Here is a 22631-nt window from a genome sequence, read left to right as displayed (position 1 = left end):
AGAGAGGTAAAGTGCCGTCTTTTGTTGTGTTGTGTTATATTGTGCTGTGTAGTATTAAATTATATTGTGTGTATTTGTGTTATCCTGTGTTTTATTGTGTTGTTCTGAGTTGTGTTGTGCCATGTTGTGTCATATTACTTTGTTTTGTGGTAAACTGTATGATGGTGGGTTGTGTGGGTCTCTGTTGTGTTTTGTTGTGTAATCCTGTGTAGTGTAATGGTTTCCTGTGTTGTGTTGCATTGTGTTGTGTTGCATTACAGCACATCATTTACACATTTCTAATTACTAAATCACTATAAATGTGAACAAACTCGTCATCTGAATTGTCAAGACTTAAGTTTTTCCAAGTGACCAAAGTAGAGTAAATCATTGTTTTCATAAAGTCTCACATGAAAGAACAGACTGCAGAATTACTGATTTAGTGTTTGTGGCGTTGACACCGTTGTTGGATGGTTATAGTGAACTGTTATTAACTTTAGTTGTGACTGTAGATGATTTAGTCCTGATATCTAATGATGTTAGAAGTACTAACATGTGATGACCTTGTTTCCTCTCAGGGTCTGTGGACTACGCCGTGGAGCATCCCCCTGCCGTCGGATTCCCGGAGACCATCTGGATCTTTGATGACGACGACGCTCCCATCTTCTACCATGTTCTGGCTCCATACGAAGAAGAAGAAGACCCAGAGGGAGAAGACCGAGAGGAAGAAGACCCAGAGGAAGAAGACTCTGAAGAGGAAGACCCCGAGACGGAAGACTCCGACGCCTGGTCCGACTGGAGCACCAGCGAAGACTCCGGCTACGACAGCCTGGACGAGGACGAAGAAGACCTGGAGGACGGCGAAGAAGAGGACGGCCGACCCCGCTCCCCCCTTGTCCAGCGTCTCCCCCCTCCTGCTGGTGCTCCGGTCATCGCTGCTCCCGCTGCTCCCCCAGAGGACCTTGCCGTCCACATCAGCTCCTTCCTCAAGAGGATCCGGGAGGAGTGCGATGTGGAGGCCCAGGTAGGTACGAAGAGGCAGCGGGTCAGCGAAGAGGACGACGCGCAGCCTGGACCATCCACTTCGTCCACAGACCACAGTGCGTCAGGTCCCTCCACATCAAGCCCGAGCTTCTCTGTGACGGGTGGAAGCTGGTTCAGGCCTTTTCGGAGTCCAGATGATAGCGACTCCGATTAGTCCTGAAACTGGTGGAAGCTCTGATCGGAGAAGTTCCAGCTGACAGGCAGCTCCCACTTCTTACTGCACGGATCAAAAAACATCAAGATCCCTGCAAATAACAGTAAAAATCCTCCTTCACATGTCTTAGCGTCATCAGACAATGTGGGAGGTGGTAGGTATGAGCACCTGACAAATACAGGTGTGTTTCTTCTTCTCTCTATCAGAGGTAAGCAAAATTCCAACTGCACATTTTTCAATATTTAACTATTATCCATGATACTAACTCTGTTTCTTTCTTCCTCCGAAAAAGGTAAGTTATTACTTCATCAGTTTCTCAGGATTTAATATCTCTTCATGATCATTTATAATTGAAGCATTTTACTGACTGTAGAACTTTATGTTTTGTTTCTTCATCCATCATCCAGGAGTTCCGTTCAGGGAACTCCTGGATGGTGGGCAGAGAGGACCGGACGGACCAGACCAGAAGGATGGACGACCAGGAACCCACTGGAGGGTTGGAGGAGCGTTTTCAGTCAGCTGACTAAGTGAGTCCTCACAAAGACGACAAAAGCACCAACAGGGACATGAAGTGGTGATGAGCTAAAGTAAACTTTCTGTATGTTGATGTGAACTGATAGAGCTTAGAACCGTTCCACACCTACTGTACATTTATTTATGGCTCCATGTCTGTTAAGAAGCACTGATAATTATAATTCAACAGTTCAGCAGCCAGGAACGAGTCAAAGTTTGATTTTTGGGTCCTGTTTTTCTGTTTGCCAGGTCAGCGCTCCAATTCAGACGCCCCTGCCTCCAACAGCAACGTCTCCAGCCGCTGAGGGGCGTCCTGACTCTGCCTGCACAGAACTAGTTTCCATCATGTGCTGGTTCTGTGCCGGTGGGTTTAGGAAGCTCCTCACAAAGCATCAAATGAAGACAGAGGAAGCTGCCACCTGTTTGTCTCTGAGCTCTGACAGCCAGACAGAGAAGATGTTTACTGCTTTATTAATGTTTAATGTAAAAACCTTTTGAATATCTTTGTTATGATCCAACGTAATGTGAGAACTTTGGAGATAAACATTGTCAAAAGTTAGATTTGCTAGTTTAACCCTCCTGTTGTCCTGCAGGTCAAAGTTGACCCGTTTTAAAGTTTGAAAATGTGGAAAAATATATATATTTTCACAGTGACACTTCTGATGTCCACATTTTCAACATTGTTGGGAAATCTTTGAACATTTTTTGGTGGAAAAATGAAATGTTAAAAATGTTTCTTAAGACCATTCACAACAAAATCAACCAAAATCCAGTTTTGGTTGATTTTTATGTGAATGTTCTTAAAGACAATATTAGAAGTGTTACTGATATATATGTCATCACTTCAGATATTTTTCTGATTTTTTTGGAAGATATTTACTCATCATCCCACAAATGTGGGGATTTAAAAAAAAAAAGTTTTAAAGGACACTTAAGGAATAATGGAATTTTCATCCTGAAGATTTTGCAAATTTTCAGAAATTTGGGGAATTTTTTTGCTGAATTTTTGGATTTTTTTTTCAGAGAAGGAAACAATATTTTTTTGGTGCCTGTAAATGAGGACAACAGGAGGGTTAATTAAAATGTAAAAGAAAAAAACTGACATCAATAACTTACTTAGTTTAATATAAAAACTTTAAAACTGTTATTGTTTATTCTAACACAAGAACCTGTAAGATAAACATTGTAAAATGTAATATTTCCTTTGTTTATTGTTAAAATATATTTAAAACTGTTCATGTGTATTACAAATAAAATGTAAATGGCCTTTTAACATTTTGATGTTATTTATAATTATTAGCACAACATCTAATCTTATTAAATAATCATTGTAAAAATATAAAAGCTGTTTATTGTAGCAAAGATTCACTTTAAAAACTTTTGGACTGTTTAATATGATCTCATGTTTTAAGCATGACATTGAAATATTGTCAACAGTAAGATATAATTTATTGTAAACATTTTTTTAAAAATGTGTACTGAAAGTACCTTTTAGTAACATTGTTTTTCACATCTTGCTGTATTAATGTGAATTTAATACTTCTTGAATAAATATAAAAAAAATAAGATTTGCTTTTGTGATGTTTTGTGAAAAGTGATTTTGAGGTATTTCAATTTTGATGTTTAACAAATTTACAAAAATCTGTGAAAAGAAGTTTTACTCTTTGTCATGTTGGGTTGTTGATGACAGACTGATGGAGGAAACTTGTATTCATTCAGCAAAAAAATTAAATGTTTGAACGGTCTGGACACGTTTCAAAGCGACTCCATATTTGTGTTGTTCATATTTATCACTATTTCACTACAACTCGACTGGTTTACTGTTAAGTCAGATGATCAGAGTGTTTTCTTCACTGATGGTGGATCAACGTGGAGCTTCTTCAACACTGAACCAGACACAGGAGAGTCACATTTGTTTCAACGATGAGCTGCACTGACATACCTTACAAGAAAAAGCAGTTAGATTTGCTTTTAAATGACCTGACTTCAACACAGTTCAAAATTGTTCAGAATATGACATACTTTGTGTATAATTTAATGTCTTTCTAAACATTCTTGGAAGCAGTTCACATCTGGCATTCCATCAAATTATTTATTGAAACTTAAAAACCAACAACTTCAGTGAGATTTGAATTAGAGAAGACAAAAAATAAAAACAGACGTGTTCAGATCACACAGAACAACGCAATTTGCTGTATAAGGAGCTGCACTCTGAGCTCTTTCCACCACTGAAAGCTCCTGAAACAGGGATGTTAGCGTTATAACCGGACCCTGGATTTACAGAAGAAGCTGTTCTCACCGACAAACCTTGTTTTCTTTTACATCCTGTGTACATCTGAGTGTGTGTATATCTAGAAAGAGAACGCAGCAGGACGCCAATACATTTAAGTAAAACAACATTGATTAGTGAAGTCAATATAAGATAAGTCAAGATAAGCTGAGTCAAGATATGAAAAGTCAAGGTAAATCAAGATCCATTAAGTCAAGATAAGTTAAGTCAAGATGAGTCAAGTCAAGATAAGTTACAATAAAGCCAACAAATGAAGATAAACTAAAGACTATGGACACCTTTCACATCTACAGATGAGGCTTGATAAATGTACATATGGGTATGTACATAGATATGACATGATGGATAATGCTATTGAGAGAGAAAACCGGTGTGAACATGGTAAAGAAAATGTTTTTATATTTTGTTGTTGAGCTATATGAACCAGTGTTGCGTGATGTTTTAATAACTGTGGTGCTTTAGGGAGAAAAGCAGGGATACATGAATTTAGATGACCTGAAGGCTGTGGAGAGAAAACACACGTTAAAGAGATATTAATTCACTAGATTTTGTTGCATTTAAAATGCAACAAAATGCTGAAAAATGTCCATCAGTGTTTCTCAAATTCCAAAATGAAAAGTCTTGTTTTGTCCAAAACCCAAAGATGTTCAGTTTACTGTCACAGAGGAGGCAAGAAACCAGAGAATATTCACATTTACTGTTTTTTTTTCTTTACAAAACAACTCAAACAGATTAACTGATGGCTATGAGAGGACAACTAATGGATTTTTTTGATGAATTGTTGCTGCTTTAGTCCTGCCATAGTCGATATTTAGACACATAAGATTAAGTTCCACTGAAACAATGAAAACACAACAGCACTGCAGTGTGTATAAATATGATTAATGATGTTGTAATACATACAAGATAACCGTTGACCTAAAAATGAATCTGAAGAAGTAGTGAGAAACCACCCGCTCTTGTTTTCTGACATGTCCTGCTGTCGTTTAGTCACAACACACACGTGCAGGGCATGTGTCGTGTTATTTTAAAGGTTGCTGCTGTTTTTACGCTCAGCTTCCACACTGAAGGTCTAAACTGTAAAAGGGAAGTTTAAGAAGATAAAGCATGTCACTCCTGAGGTCTAAAGTCAGCTACTGAATATATCTGAAGCTGCTGGGAGTCATATTTGTGGATTCACTCTTATTTTATTACATTTTCTCAGCTTTTTTCTCTTTCTTTTAAATGGAGCGGCTCAGTTCAGGATCCAGGACAGAGCAAACATCTGGGATCCTGTAAACTGAGCTGCATCTTGTTCAGGTTTAAAACTAAAGGAAGCTGCTTCTGTTTTTATGATTCTGTTCATCAGATGCCTTATGAGTCTTTATTCGTCACTCTCAGTCCTGTTTCCTTCAGTATCCGGTGATAAATTCCTCCTGGTGCTGTCATGCAAATAACAACTGTCCCTCTGCAAAAAGCCACGTGGTGTTTTACTGAATTAAATGTAACACTCTGTGTGGTGCTACTTTACATGTGTTTTTTTTTATTCCAATCAGATGCTCCCAATCCTCAGTTTCATATTTCAATATTAAGTTTCTGAGTATTTTCTTTTCATGCTGCTTTCTACGTCAACTCTGCTACACTTTACAGGGAGATATTGTGCTGTTTGTAATACGGAGTGGATAAAACCTGTTGAAAGAGTGCACGCCCTTATGCGACGCTCCTCGGAAAAACAGCGAATGCACCCGTATACAAACAGGGATAATGTGATTGGTCAAAGCTAGCCGGCCTTGTATTGGTTGACAGCGTTGATGCACAAAAAATCCGAGAGCAGAGCAGAGATCCGTGAGCAGAAGTTCCGTCAGAGCAAGAGGAAGAGTTTGAGTTGGAGCGCAAGAAATCTGCGCGAGCAGCATCGTAACCGAATGCGAGGACACAGTTTGAGCACGCGCAGAGCAAGTTTGAGCACGAGAGCAGAGTTCTGAGAGACAATATCACGAAATCTGAGAATGAAATCGATAAATGCTGCCCTCAAATCAATTTAAAATGCTCTTGAATTATGATAGGACATTTATTCCATAGCGGCGGGAATTGATGGACTCAGAAACACCCCCACAATTTAATCAGTTGTTCTTTGTATCATTTCTGATGGATACGTCCTGATAAGTCCTCAGTGGTGGATTTGTCGTAGAATCACAATCATGTGATCATCAGCAGGCAGCTGACGTAGTGTTCACTGGTTGTCATGGTTACAGTGACGCCGTGCTGCTATCTGGCAATGATACAAAAATATTTAACAAATCCGTGGATCCAGACTATAAGCTGCATCACTGATAAAATTGGTCCTTGTGTCATTTCTGACCTTCCCTGAAAATTTCATCCAAATTCATGAGTCTGTTTTTGAGTAATGTTGCTGACAGACAGACAGATGGACGGACAAACGTACACTAATCATCGTAACTCCACTATCTTCCTTGGTGGAGTAATTATAAAATCTAAAAATTTTATGAAAGAAAACAAAACTACAAAATACTAAAACAAGGCAAAACAGGATCGCAACTTGTAAGATCAAATTCTAGGATAAAATAAATATAAAATACTACAATTTAAGAACATTAAAAACTACCAAAAGCCATTGAAAACATGCATGTCTTGAGATTTGTCCTACAAATGTCAGTGGAGGGGGAACTTTTAAATTGCACGAGGAAGACTGTTCCAGTTTAAAGCTCTGAAGAAACAAGCAGTGCACGGCTTTCTGAACAACATAAACAGACTTTTCTAAGTCTACAGTCTGACTGCAGTGTGTGAACAGGTTTGAATGTTTTTGTGGCCTCACCCCTGCTGGACTTTGTACAAGAACTCTCTGAGAACCGAGCGTCTGAAGTGGTTCGGTAAACTGCGGGACACGTTGTCTTTGATGAAGGCTTCCATGACGGCCTGGAAGAGAGACGAGGAGGAATTTATGAACAAGTTCTGCACTTTACTGCCAAACACCTCACATAAGCCAAAACCTTTTGGGGATTTCCATCTAAAGTCATCACGTTCCTTCTGCTCGACCGTCTCCGATTTGATTCCAGCTTTATCATGAACCATCTGTAAAATTGATATTCCATTTCATTTATTTCAAACATGTAATGAATAACATTCAATTAATGTATCACAAAAAACCATTAATAGTCCATCATGCTATAACGAGTAAGAGGAGAAAACAAACTTCAACATGTTCCAAAGGGAGTGGGAAGACGTTAAACTTATTTAATCCCACCCCTAAATTCATTCACCCATTTCAGTCAGTTCCAGAAATATCCAATGAAACAAATTCACCGCCAACATTTTTGTTTAGGCAAAGGCAATTAACTTCAACACCATGCGTCAATGAAATACAGATCAAAACTACAGTGATAGTGATAATTAAGTTCATCTTCACTGTACCTTCCAAAGATTTTTTGTTTGTATTTATATTTAAACTGGCTGATGTTTGAACATTGTTTCAGATCCGTCTCAAGTTTCTTCCAGAGCCGTACCTCATTTGTTGTAGGGCTAAAACTTTTCATCGTTGTTCTATGTTTTGGTATCCTGAAACTGAATTCTTCTCTTAATATATAACCACCAACACATTCCTGAAATTTGCTCTGTAATTGGAATGGTAACAGTTTCTTCAAATACTTTTCAGATGTGTATGTTTGTAATTATCTGTCAGACCACTTTTAGGAGATTTGTGCCTACAAAGCTTTATCTGAGCAAGATTTTGGTACCAGAATTTCCTTCAGGATTAAAAAAAAATGATGTCCCATCTTATCTCAGAGACGGGTCTTTTTGTTTTAAAAGCTTACATTTCTACAAATCAGGGTTTAAAAATCAAAAGTATTTTCTAACAACTCCACACCTCTTGTGTACTTTTATTGGTTTTGTGGAAACAGCTCATCAGAACGTGAAATTATCTTTCTTTTCCTCTGTGGTGGGAGATGGGAGCTTCAACATTTTTCCATAAATCAATTCATTATTAATCAGATATAGTTTGATCTACTTGTCCAATATTGGAGAAATAACAGTGAAGAATTCTGGCTTTTATCTTTAATAGTTCCTGAGATATTGTTGTTCAAACAGCTGCAAATTTCAATGTGAGAAAACCTGCTAAAAGTGGGTCAACAGCCAGTTTATAAAAAATTATATCTCAGAAAGTATTTGATATATCAAGCTAAAATGTTACATATATCTTCATAAACATCCATATTTTATGCCATAAAAACATCAGGCATATCAGAGTTGGCAGAGCAGCAATAGTTTCTATATTTTGGTTTCATCGTCGTCCCGTTTTCGCTCTGACCTGGTGGTTGTGGGCTCGGATCAGGCTGTTGATCTGGTCGTAGGGGGTCGTCTGGGGGTCGCAGGGGTCACAGTCTCCGGTCAGAGCTCTGCAGGCGTTCCAGTAACCGGCCAGACGCTTCTCGTCCAGGTGGACGTGGACGGTCGAGTCCAGCTGAAAGACATAAACGAATCACTCAAAGGTCAGAACTGCAACTGAAAGTCAGTAGTTTTGGGTTTTCTTATGGTTGAAATCGAGTCTAACTACCTTCTTCAAGAGCTCCTTGGTCTGTCTGAAGTGATCTCTGGCCTTCTCATAGGTTGGCTGGTCGGTGCAGCCTTGTTGGAAGAAAATACCTCCCAGATCATAATGCACCTGAAACACAGAATACAGGTTTAGAGTAAAAACATCTTTCTGAAGCACAAACCACTGCATCCAGGATGATCTAATCCCCAGAAAGACAACCGTGAGTGCTCCACCAACCTGACAGTGCAGGTCATCGGCGCTGATTCGAAGCCCGGCTGTGGAGGATTCGGTTTCTCCGTTAGCGGCAGCGTCAGCGGCCAGCAGGTCCAGAGTCCTCAGAGTGTGGACGTAGAAGTCCTTCTTCAGCTGCAGAGCTCCTTCCAGGACGGTGATGGAGTCGGTCGCCTGCTCCTTCAGCTGAGGGAATAATAATAATAATAGAGGAGAAAAAACGGACACAGATCCATGAAACTACTGGTGGAATTTCTTTGAAACTGGAAAAACAATTGGTTACCCTAGGACATATTTGTCTAGAATTCTACTGACAATAAGTCATTACAAAGAAATGGCTATGTCAGGAGCCACCCTCCATAGAGACTGGTTCAATGTGGTGCACGATGTTTTTGTAATGGAGAAATTAACATCTGCACCGAGACTCAGAGCAGAAATGTTTGATAAACGCTGGAACGGCTGGATTGAGTTTATCAGCCCATAGAGACCAGACTAAGTGACGTAAGTTGTACTGCGACTGCCCTGGTTAACGCTTGTTCAGTATGTCTGTTTGTTTGCAAAATTGAAAACAGTTTGTAAAGTACATTTGTAAGATATTGCTTATCTACTGACTTCTTTATGGAAAAAAAGAGAATTAAAAAAAAAAGAAATTGGACAAACATAAAACAGGGATAAACAGACCTTAATTAAAGATATTTATTTTTGTTTATTGGCGTATGCAAGTATGAAAAGCATGTTCACTCACCACAGTCAGGATGTTTTCTGTCATTTCTTTCTCTTGCTGAACGATATTTAACCTGGATTCAGGCACAAAAGAAGTTTACGCTCACACCTTTTTGCATTTCAACTCAAAATAAAATCTGTCTGGATGTGTATTTTTCATTAATCCGTGCATCTGAGCCGAAACGCTGCCATTTGTACTGACTTTAAGGTAAGCTTATTGGTTCAGTAAATGAAATGAACTTGAAAAGAAAGTAAAGAAGCAGCGTTTACATGTTTATCTGATGAGGTCCTGGTTTGGTTTGTTTCTCTGGAAAGCTGCTCAGCACGATGGTTCTGATGGCCCTTTAAAAAACACAACAAAGACACATTAATCCTGTGCTTGAATGCTCATAAAATAAGTCTTTTAATGGGGCTGAAGAAGGTGTGATTTGACTTTCTATGATAATCTTTACAATGGATGTGTAAGAATGTTAGTGAAAGAATGATTTGATTTAATGAAAGTCCAAAACCTGGGCCACATTTGTGCCAAAACAATACAAAAATTAAATATGAATCTACAATAAAGCATAAATGCAATCCATGTTTTTGAAGAGAAAATACATAACTTTCAAAAGTAATGCCGAGCTGACCTGCATTTGATTTCTGCAGGTGTTTCTCCAGCAGGCTGCCGTCCAGGAGGAACTCAAACCAGGACGTCTGCAGAGGCGTACTGGGCCGACCGCTGGTCACAGCAGCCACCCGGTCGGCTGCTTCAGCACTCATCCTTCCCTATTGGACGATGACACATATAAGTTATATTTTTAAAACACATCACTGTGACCTCAGGGCGGTTAGAAACAAGAAAGATTACTACTCACTTTACCTATCAATTAGGGCTGAAACCATTCCTCAAGTTATTCAAGTAATCCCATTACTTGGATTCCTCGAGGCAAAATTCTCTGAATCGATTCTTCATTTAATCCACTACATACCAGACCCCAGGTCTCTAATTAGTCTGAACCCAGACTTCATCCTATACAGATCCATAATATATAAATTACAAGAGGATTTTAAATTAGACGAGACGCTTCCATTTTAACCAGTGAAGCTTTTCTAGTGTTTACGGCGTTTATCAGATCAGAGGCTGAACTATGAGGACAGTTTAACAGTCAGACTTTCTTTGTGTGAGTCGACAAAAACTAAACGCTCAGTCAGAGTTAACAGGTATGAAGGTGACTTTCTGCTTTCTTTGTCAACTCACAGTTTCTGCTTTAAACTCAAGCAGGAGAGTTTAACAATCGTTTGACTCGTTTTCTGCACTAAATAAACCGATGGTGTTCAGCTGCTGCAGTCAACAGGCTGTTTTAATGGAGAACAATGAGGTATATAATAATGTATGACGGTAAAAAGTGGCTACTGGAAATGATATAAGACAAGAATGCTGGTAGTAAACTATTAACTCAACATTAATACATAAATAACAATAGTCCAGGATTACTAAGTATGTCGACCAGACAGACAGAAGATCAGCCAGGACCAGAGCCTCTCACAAGTTTAAAGATACTGTTTATCAGTCATTAAACTAAAGTATAAAAAGATATACAAAAGAAGAAATAACCGTAAGGACATGAAAAGAAACACTGCAAAGACATGCAAAGCCACTACAAAATGATGCACACACACGACAAAAGATGCAAAAATGACCACAATATGAGCCAAAATGACCACAATAGTACTGAAATTGCACACAAAGAGACACCAAACAACTATAAAGAGATGTAAAATGACCACAGAGAAACAATACGACCACAATACCACTGAAGTTGACCACAAAGAGGCAAAATTAAGTAAATAGGTAATTATAAGAGAAACAAAATTACCAAGCCACGAAAATTATCACAGAGACACAAACCAATGACAGAGATGAAAAATGAAAACACAGTGACACAAAGTGTCTACTACACACAAAATGAACAAAAAAAACATTTAAAATGACAGCAAACATGCAAAATTACCCCCCAAAATTACATTTTTACCATAAAGATAAACTTAATTACCAAGGCTTGTACCACTGCAGGAAGTTATATAAAAGGTAATATGTTCATGCACCAACTACTGGTTGTACTTTCACTTTAAAAACATTAAAATTTGCTATTAATAATTCTGCAGCTGCATGTAAAATTTTGAAAGCATGACAATTTCTTGCCATTTACATGACGATATAATATTTGGTAAGAATCAATACAGTGTTTAGATGCTGAAAACACGGTCGCATTTAATATATTTTCTAAAAGTTTCATGACAAAATTAACTTGATTAAATAATTATTTTTCACGCTCACTTCTAAAAGGTTAAAGTGTCAGATAAGCAAGTTAGCCAAACATCGACAACTGTCCAGTTCAATGTGACATGAGTAGCTTGAATTTTAAACACGGGTCCTACCAGCTTGGGCGGGGACTCACACTTTGACGGAAGGGAGTATTTCTGAGGTAGCGGCTCGGGCTGCTGCTGTGAATAAACCGAGCGCACGTCTTCCACGCGCGCTCTGTTGTGTTTGCAGGCAGCGCTGTTCCGGCTAACATTTAAGCTAACTCGCTACAGTTTCCATCCTGAACCGGACACGGAGGAACCGACTGTCTTACCTGAACGGGAACAAATCAACAAGAAGAAGATAAAAATGTTCAAAAAACGCTCTAAAAGCTCAGAGTAAACGACCGGAGCAGCGACACCGACTGATTCTCACATAATTCATTCTGCGCCTCTTCATCGCTCCTCCATCATTCCGGTTCCACTCTGTCGCCAAGGAGACGCACGAAACGCCATGTCTGCGCTTGTTTATGCTGCGTTCAGGTCACATGTTCAAACTGTAATTAAATACAGCTGAGCGACAAACCCTGTTCATGGCTATCTCTGACTTTTAATTCTCACGGATTCCCCATCTCTCAAGCGAGCAGCATCTTTAAAAATAAAACCTCAGCGCTAATTAGCAGGAACAGCGCCCATAAAGCTAGTTTCTATGGGCCTTTACACTGTTTTTATGTAAACAGTTCCACTTGTTGTTGAACTAATGCACAAATATAACAAAAATGTGCTAATTTAGGCTAATTACATGGTGCGGCTATAAGGTTAGCACTGGGGCTGATCACAATTGGAATAAAGCAGTTACTAGGTTTAAAATTATTACTTTTCCGGTTTTCTCGAGATTTGGTGGACGCAACACTATCATGGTGGCTGATAGATGCCTGTATTTAATTATAATCTGATAATTAAACAAAGCCTACACTACTTAACTGAGGCTTAAGTTATTTTAATTGACAGTTTTCTGCCCATCCCAGAGAGGAAATTAGAAAAAAAAAAAGTAAAAAAATAAAAATAAAAATTCAGGAAAACCAAAAATGAAAAGAAATGGCAAACAAAAAAGTTAGGTTCCAGGAATTCATTCTTATATTGCTGCTCTTTGTGTTTATCAAAAGTTGTAAATTTTAATAAGACCAGTTAAGATAATAATATAAATGTTTAAAACTTGAAAAAAAAATGCTGAAAGTTAAAATGCTTGCATTGGCAGTTTAGAATTACATATTTTGTAATAAAAAATAATCATTAGAATATTTTTTTCCTGTTTTAATTAGTTTTTAATTTCTGTCTTTACTTGGTATGCAAGCAAACATATTTAAAGAAAAAACTTTAAAAGTACTTAAGCAAATTCTTACATTTGATAATGCAGAAACGTAAACAGTTTTGCATTTTTGCTTGAATAAAGACATGAACTGACTAATCACTTCAGCTGTATTTGCTTTTACTGCTGGACAAATTTCCTGAGCAAACTGCTTCATAAGCTCCTCTTCCTATATCTTAATTTATGGTGGTACAAACAGCACAATATCTCCCTGTAAAGTGTAGATTCATTTTTAGGTCAACGGTTATCTTGTATGTATTACAACATCATTAATCATATTTATACACACTGCAGTGCTGTTGTGTTTTCATTGTTTCAGTGGAACTTAATCTTATGTGTCTAAATATCGACTATGGCAGGACTAAAGCAGCAACAATTCATCAAAAAAATCCATTAGTTGTCCTCTCATAGCCATCAATTAATCTGTTTGAGTTGTTTTGTAAAGAAAAAAAAACAGTAAATGTGAATATTCTCTGGTTTCTTGCCTCCTCTGTGACAGTAAACTGAACATCTTTGGATTTTGGACAAAACAAGACTTTTCATTTTGGAATTTGAGAAACACTGATGGACATTTGGCTGCACAGTGGAGTAGTGGTTAGCACTTTCGCCTTGCAGCAAGCAGATCCCTGGTTGGAGTCCCGGCCTGAGCCCAGGATCTTTCTGCATGGAGTTTGCATGTTCTCCCTGTGCATGTGTGGGTTTTCTCCGGGTACTCCGGCTTCCTCCCACAGTCCAAAAACATGCTGAGGTTAATTGGTTATTCTAAATTGCCCGTAGGTGTGAGTGTGATTGTTTGTCTGTATATGTAGGACTGTGACAGACTGGTGACCTGTCCAGGGTGTCCCCTGCCTTCACCCGAGTCAGCTGGGATAGACTCCAGCACCCCCGTGACCCTAGTGAGGATAAAGCGGTGTATCGAGAATGGAGAATGGATGATGGACATTTTTCAGTATTTTGTTGCATTTTAAAGATCAAACAATTAATAAATTAATGCAAAAAAAATAATAATTACAAGATTAATGGACACTAAAATGAATCATTAGATGCAGCCCTATTAAAAATACATTTACCGGCCACAAATCAAATGCAATTAAATACAGCAGGATCATAACAGAACTGGAGGACATTTTATGTCCCATTCATCAAATTTCAAATAATCCATGTCTAAAATACTAAAACATGCAGTTGTTGTTTAAATGTTCTTGTCCTGAGACCAAATCTTAAAAAAAATAAATAAATCGGAGAATGTTTATAAAGAATTTTAAAAACCAAATAAGTCTGGAGTTTCCCCTAAAATTCCATTTTTCTCTTGTCCCACCCCCCTGATGACCAAATTGAATGTCAAATAAAACTGTTAAATTTAAATGTAATATTAACTGTATATACATCTAGTGTATTAATATCTCTTTAACGTGTGTTTTCTCTCCACAGCCTTCAGGTCATCTAAATTCATGTATCCCTGCTTTTCTCCCTAAAGCACCACAGTTATTAAAACATCACGCAACACTGGTTCATATAGCTCAACAACAAAATATAAAAACATTTTCTTTACCATGTTCACACCGGTTTTCTCTCTCAATAGCATTATCCATCATGTCATATCTATGTACATACCCATATGTACATTTATCAAGCCTCATCTGTAGATGTGAAAGGTGTCCATAGTCTTTAGTTTATCTTCATTTGTTGGCTTTATTGTAACTTATCTTGACTTGACTCATCTTGACTTAACTTATCTTGACTTAATGGATCTTGATTTACCTTGACTTTTCATATCTTGACTCAGCTTATCTTGACTTATCTTATATTGACTTCACTAATCAATGTTGTTTTACTTAAATGTATTGGCGTCCTGCTGCGTTCTCTTTCGAGATAAACACACACTCAGATGTACACAGGATGTAAAAGAAAACAAGGTTTGTCGGTGAGAACAGCTTCTTCTGTAAATCCAGGGTCCGGTTATAACGCTAACATCCCTGTTTCAGGAGCTTTCAGTGGTGGAAAGAGCTCAGAGTGCAGCTCCTTATACAGCAAATTGCGTTGTTCTGTGTGATCTGAACACGTCTGTTTTTATTTTTTGTCTTCTCTAATTCAAATCTCACTGAAGTTGTTGGTTTTTAAGTTTCAATAAATAATTTGATGGAATGCCAGATGTGAACTGCTTCCAAGAATGTTTAGAAAGACATTAAATTATACACAAAGTATGTCATATTCTGAACAATTTTGAACTGTGTTGAAGTCAGGTCATTTAAAAGCAAATCTAACTGCTTTTTCTTGTAAGGTATGTCAGTGCAGCTCATCGTTGAAACAAATGTGACTCTCCTGTGTCTGGTTCAGTGTTGAAGAAGCTCCACGTTGATCCACCATCAGTGAAGAAAACACTCTGATCATCTGACTTAACAGTAAACCAGTCGAGTTGGAGTGAAATAGTGATAAATATGAACAACACAAATATGGAGTCGCCTTGAAACGTGTCCAGACCGTTCAAACATTTAGTTTTTTTTTTGCTGAATGAATACAAGTTTCCTCCATCAGTCTGTCATCAACAACCCAACATGACAAAGAGTAAAACTTCTTTTCACAGATTTTTGTAAATTTATTAAACATCAAAATTGAAATGCCTCAAAATCACTTTTCACAAAACATCACAAAAGCAAATCTTATTTTTTTTATATTTATTCAAGAAGTATTAAATTCACATTAATACAGCAAGATGTGAAAAACAATGTTACTAAAAGGTACTTTCAGTACACATTTTTAAAAAAATGTTTACAATAAATTATATCTTACTGTTGACAATATTTCAATGTCATGCTTAAAACATGAGATCATATTAAACAGTCCAAAAGTTTTTAAAGTGAATCTTTGCTACAATAAACAGTTTTTATATTTTTACAATGATTATTTAATAAGATTATATGTTGTGCTAATAATTATAAATAACATCAAAATGTTAAAAGGCCATTTACATTTTATTTGTAATACACATGAACAGTTTTAAATATATTTTAACAATAAACAAAGGAAATATTACATTTTACAATGTTTATCTTACAGGTTCTTGTGTTAGAATAAACAATAACAGTTTTAAAGTTTTTATATTAAACTAAGTAAGTTATTGATGTCAGTTTTTTTCTTTTACATTTTAATTAACCCTCCTGTTGTCCTCATTTACAGGCACCAAAAAATATTGTTTCCTTCTCTGAAAAAAAATCCAAAAATTCAGCAAAAAATTTCCCCAAATTTCTGAAAATTTGCAAAATCTTCAGGAAGAAAATTCCATTATTCCTTAAAAGTGTCCTTTAAAACTTTTATTTTTTAAAAATCCCCACATTTGTGGGATGATGAGTAAATATCTGAAGTGATGACATATATATCAGTAACACTTCTAATATTGTCTTTAAGAACATTCACATAAAAATCAACCAAAACTGGATTTTGGTTGATTTTGTTGTGAATGGTCTTAAGAAACATTTTTAACATTTCATTTTTCCACCAAAAAATGTTCAAAGATTTCCCAACAATGTTGAAAATGTGGACATCAGAAGTGTCACTGTGAAAATATATATATTTTTCCACATTTTCAAACTTTAAAACGGGTCAACTTTGACCTGCAGGACAACAGGAGGGTTAAACTAGCAAATCTAACTTTTGACAATGTTTATCTCCAAAGTTCTCATCTTACGTTGGATCATAACAAAGATATTCAAAAGGTTTTTACATTAAACATTAATAAAGCAGTCAACATCTTCTCTGTCTGGCTGTCAGAGCTCAGAGACAAACAGGTGGCAGCTTCCTCTGTCTTCATTTGATGCTTTGTGAGGAGCTTCCTAAACCCACCGGCACAGAACCAGCACATGATGGAAACTAGTTCTGTGCAGGCAGAGTCAGGACGCCCCTCAGCGGCTGGAGACGTTGCTGTTGGAGGCAGGGGCGTCTGAATTGGAGCGCTGACCTGGCAAACAGAAAAACAGGACCCAAAAATCAAACTTTGACTCGTTCCTGGCTGCTGAACTGTTGAATTATAATTATCAGTGCTTCTTAACAGACATGGAGCCATAAATAAATGTACAGTAGGTGTGGAACGGTTCTAAGCTCTATCAGTTCACATCAACATACAGAAAGTTTACTTTAGCTCATCACCACTTCATGTCCCTGTTGGTGCTTTTGTCGTCTTTGTGAGGACTCACTTAGTCAGCTGACTGAAAACGCTCCTCCAACCCTCCAGTGGGTTCCTGGTCGTCCATCCTTCTGGTCTGGTCCGTCCGGTCCTCTCTGCCCACCATCCAGGAGTTCTCTGAACGGAACTCCTGGATGATGGATGAAGAAACAAAACATAAAGTTCTACAGTCAGTAAAATGCTTCAATTATAAATGATCATGAAGAGATATTAAATCCTGAGAAACTGATGAAGTAATAACTTACCTTTTTCGGAGGAAGAAAGAAACAGAGTTAGTATCATGGATAATAGTTAAATATTGAAAAATGTGCAGTTGGAATTTTGCTTACCTCTGATAGAGAGAAGAAGAAACACACCTGTATTTGTCAGGTGCTCATACCTACCACCTCCCACATTGTCTGATGACGCTAAGACATGTGAAGGAGGATTTTTACTATTTGCAGGGATCTTGATGTTTTTTGATCCGTGCAGTAAGAAGTGGGAGCTGCCTGTCAGCTGGAACTTCTCCGATCAGAGCTTCCACCAGTTTCAGGACTAATCGGAGTCGCTATCATCTGGACTCCGAAAAGGCCTGAACCAGCTTCCACCCGTCACAGAGAAGCCCGGGCTTGATGTGGAGGGACCCGACGCACTGTGGTCTGTGGACGAAGTGGATGGTCCAGGCTGTGCGTCGTCCTCTTCGCTGACCCGCTGCCTCTTCGTACTTACCTGGGCCTCCACATCGCACTCCTCCCGGATCCTCTTGAGGAAGGAGCTGATGTGGACGGCAAGGTCCTCTGGGGGAGCAGCGGGAGCAGCGATGACCGGAGCACCAGCAGGAGGGGGGAGACGCTGGACAAGGGGGGAGCGGGGTCGGCCGTCCTCTTCTTCGCCGTCCTCCAGGTCTTCTTCGTCCTCGTCCAGGCTGTCGTAGCCGGAGTCTTCGCTGGTGCTCCAGTCGGACCAGGCGTCGGAGTCTTCTGTCTCGGGGTCTTCCTCTTCAGAGTCTTCTTCCTCTGGGTCTTCTTCCTCTCGGTCTTCTCCCTCTGGGTCTTCTTCTTCTTCGTATGGAGCCAGAACATCGTAGAAGATGGGAGCGTCGTCGTCATCAAAGATCCAGATGGTCTCCGGGAATCCGACGGCAGGGGGATGCTCCACGGCGTAGTCCACAGACCCTGAGAGGAAACAAGGTCATCACATGTTAGTACTTCTAACATCATTAGATATCAGGACTAAATCATCTACAGTCACAACTAAAGTTAATAACAGTTCACTATAACCATCCAACAACAGTGTCAACGCCACAAACACTAAATCAGTAATTCTGCAGTCTGTTCTTTCATGTGAGACTTTATGAAAACAATTATTTACTCTACTTTGGTCACTTGGAAAAACTTAAGTCTTGACAATTCAGATGACGAGTTTGTTTACATTCATAGTGATTTAGTAATTAGAAATGTGTAAATGATGTGCTGTAATGCAACACAACACAATGCAACACAACACAGCTGAACACGGCACACCACAATATAGCACAACACAACACAGTACAACAAAAGACAGCGCAACACAGGAAACCATTACACTACACAGGATTACACAACAAAACACAACAGAGACCCACACAACCCACCATCATACAGTTTACCACAAAACAACGTAATATGACACAACATGGCACAACACAGCAAAACACAACTCAGAACAACACAATAAAACACAGGATAACACAAATATACACAATATAATTTAATACTACACAGCACAATATAACACAACACAACAAAAGACGGCACTTTACCTCTCTGATCATTAATGTTACAACCAAAACACGGCAACAGGCAACAATGAAGTCACATTTTATGACTAATTATTGTGACTGTCGCTGGTTCAGGTCATCATCACACATTTATGAAATCCTAAATAAACTGAATGTTTTCCACTAAGTGAACTTTTCTCCTCAAACACAGCAGCATCCTTTCTCCTGGACTGTTTTAAGTGTCCTCACTCAGATAAGCAGCATGTTAACTGCACCTGTATTAGTCTGTGTGCATCAGATAATCAGTCACATCAGCAGTAGAAAGCAAAGTAAATCACTGTGTTCTTTCTTAACCGAGAAAATAAACCAACCAGCAACAGAGATCCTTTACAAATAAAATATGAGCAAAAAAAATATGAAACGAGCAGATTAGAACAATTTATTCACCAAATCTATGAGTTTAAATCATAGTGACTGAATGGAGACGGTGGTACACCTGCAGCCTCATTCAAGTGGTAAAAGAATCATTTTGTCATTCTTATGAGATTCAACAAATACAAACTGTGTGATGAATGAAATAATAGTTCACATTAAAGGTCCATAAACAGTCAGACACAAAGTTTAGGTTGAGCAGAGTGAAAATGTGATTTTTAAAGCGACTCAGAGCAACACAGAGGAGAGGCCTGCTGCATTCTGAAGACTCCATCGTCTCCATGGATACAGCAAAAACACATTTCTGGCATTTTATCATTTCTGCCCCAGTTGGCATCATTTGTTTTAGTTTTCAAAAAAATTCATGGAAAATTTCATCAATTTGATGCCTTTAAATGAAAATGACAGAGTTTCCAAATCACTACGCCAATGATTAATAAATTAGATTAACCCTCTCCTGAGAGAAGTTTTACATTTTATGCTTCAAATAATCATTTTAAAAATCATCCAATAACTGTTAATCACTAAATCTGTGTTTTTATCAACAGTTACAATTTAGAAAGTCACACTGGTTTCTACACTGACACAGCTGTAAGGATTTCAGACAGATAAATAACATAATTCCATCAATAAAAAGCTACATTATTAATAATCTATTCATAATCTTACCAGTAGCGTCGCGGTGCACCTCCACGGCAACTCCCACGTATCCCTCGACGTCCATCAGTCTGAGGTCCATCTCCAGGTCTTCAGGGATCCAAAGGTGATTCAAGGATCCACCAAGAGTCGTTTTTATAAACGTCTTCTTATCTGGACTTCTTTGGCCGAAGGTTTCCTCTTCAGGTCTTCGGTTTCCAAAAGTGTCCTCTTCAGGTCTTCTCTTTCAGAGTCTGAGAGTGTGCTCTTCAGGTCTCCAAAAGTGTCTTCTTCTTCAAGTCTTCGCTTTCCAAAAGTGTTGCTTTCCAAGTATTCTCTTTCTCCAGCTGAGCTTTGAACAGGTCAATCCAAGTCCAAGAGCAGGTGAAAAAGGGAAATTTCAGAAGGTTTCAGCCTTTATATAGGCTCCCTGGGTGCATCAAAAAATGCCAGAATTGTTTTTGTTCGGTGCACCATGGAGACGATGGAATCATCCAATACAGAAGTTTTCTGTCACATAAATTCCGGTCACCTGCCAGAATGAAGAGTAGAAGTCACTCTTGTCATCAACCTTCTTCCAGCTGACTTCACATTTATTCACATGTTCTCTGTTGCAATTTGACAAAGCAGCTGCTTGAAGACTGATTTTGTTTTGACCCCTGGATCTGACATCCCAGAACCAAACACCACAGAGCTCCACAGGGACTCATTGTTTGTAAAATCAGTAAAAGTGATACATCTATCAGAGAAATGTCTGACATATCAGAGGGACTGGTGTAAAGTATCTGAGTAAATGTACCCAATTACTTTATTTAAATGCAGTTTAAGTGGTTTAGACTTGAATATTTTAACTAGGGCTGGGTCTTTAACTCGTTAATTTCGATGAAGTAATTACAGCACATTTAATCGCACCGTTCTCAGTTCCCTAATTTGTGGCACACCAGTAACACTGATGAACACTCCAGCCCAGTAGGAGGTAGTAATGAACCTAAAGTGTGTCTGCAGCATACGGTCTATGGTCTGCAGTGAAGAAGATACACAGGAGTGATGTCAGCACATAAGAAGTTTTGGTAAACAGTGAAGGAAAATGAGACTCATTGAGCTTGTTGGGAGGAAAGTTTTCTTATAAAAATCTTCCTGATGTCAGACAGATGAAAAATGCAGATAAATAGAAATGAACAAACATTTTTCTTTTTGGGATTATTTTTTCATTGATGTCTTTTGTAATTGTGGGAACATTTTATTTCATCAACATAATATTTCAAATGATAATTATTATGCATGTGTCCCACAACAACCCTGTTAGCAGAACCTTTTTCAGGTGGTAGAAGAAAACCGTGAATCACATGAAACACTGGAATTAACATCATCAAACAGATTTCCTAAAGAATGTGTAGAGCAAAGCTATGGCCTCCCTTCTATTTTTCATGTTTCCATCACATTGGCAGCCATGATTGAATGTCTCACTCTACCTCATATCATCAGGATCAGACTAATTGTTTTACTTTTTTCCATCAGTCAGTTTGTCCTCTTGGTCAGCAGTAACAGCGAGCTAAATATCTAGCTTCTACTGCTGAGAAAAAAAGCTAAGATTAGCACGGATTAGCAACCCTGATACTGTGATTAGAGTAGGGTTAGCAAACAACAAATAAAACATGGAATAAAAATGGTTCCATTGATGTGTAACCTGAGCTAATCAAGCCTTCCATAGTTTATGACCTATTATGATGAATATGTAGTAGAAAATTGCAAAAGAGAAGGTTAATTTTTCAAAAAATTTTGAAGGCCAAATGTCCTCCAGGCCTGGAATGACCCAACGGCTTTGCCATAAATTGAACTTTTTGCTTCTACATTTTCAGTTTCTGACCTTTTTTTTAATCTATCATGGTTGTTTCACGTGTACTTTACTCTTCATGTATGTTAATGGGATGGACAAAATAATGCAGTCCAGCACAGCACTACCACCAACTAAATACTCAATAATCAACATAAAGTTGATCATCTTTTTTTGCCAAAGTCAACAAAAAATGTTGCAGTTTTTGTCCATGAAGTTAACATTAAATGAATGATAAATCCAGTGTAGACATTGTTAATGTGGTAAATGACTGTTCTCGCTGGAAACGGCTGATTTCTAATGGAATATCTCCATAGGGGTACAGAGGAACATTTCCAGCAACCATCACTCCTGTGTTCTAATGCTACATTGTGTTAGCTAATGGTGTTGAAAGGCTCATTGATGATTAGAAAACCCTTGTGGAATTATGGTAGCACATAAATAAAACATGAATAAAAGCGAATAAATCGTGAAATTGTCTTGATGACCTCAAACTTTTGAACAGTAGTGTACATAAACTTTGCTCCAGACCAAGAACCCTCCTTGTGGGTAACAACAGACCCCATTCAGACAACATACCCCGCTACACCTCAAAAACCACCTAAGAACAGCTCAAGGAACATGACCAAGAGCTCAAGGCACTGACGCAGCCTCAACACTCCCTAAATCCCAATCCAGTGGATCATCGATG

Source organism: Acanthochromis polyacanthus, chromosome 11, assembly GCF_021347895.1.
Source record: "Acanthochromis polyacanthus isolate Apoly-LR-REF ecotype Palm Island chromosome 11, KAUST_Apoly_ChrSc, whole genome shotgun sequence".
Taxonomy (NCBI): domain Eukaryota; kingdom Metazoa; phylum Chordata; class Actinopteri; family Pomacentridae; genus Acanthochromis; species Acanthochromis polyacanthus.
The sequence above is the reverse complement of the archived record's forward strand: the minus strand, read 5'-3'. Positions refer to the sequence as shown.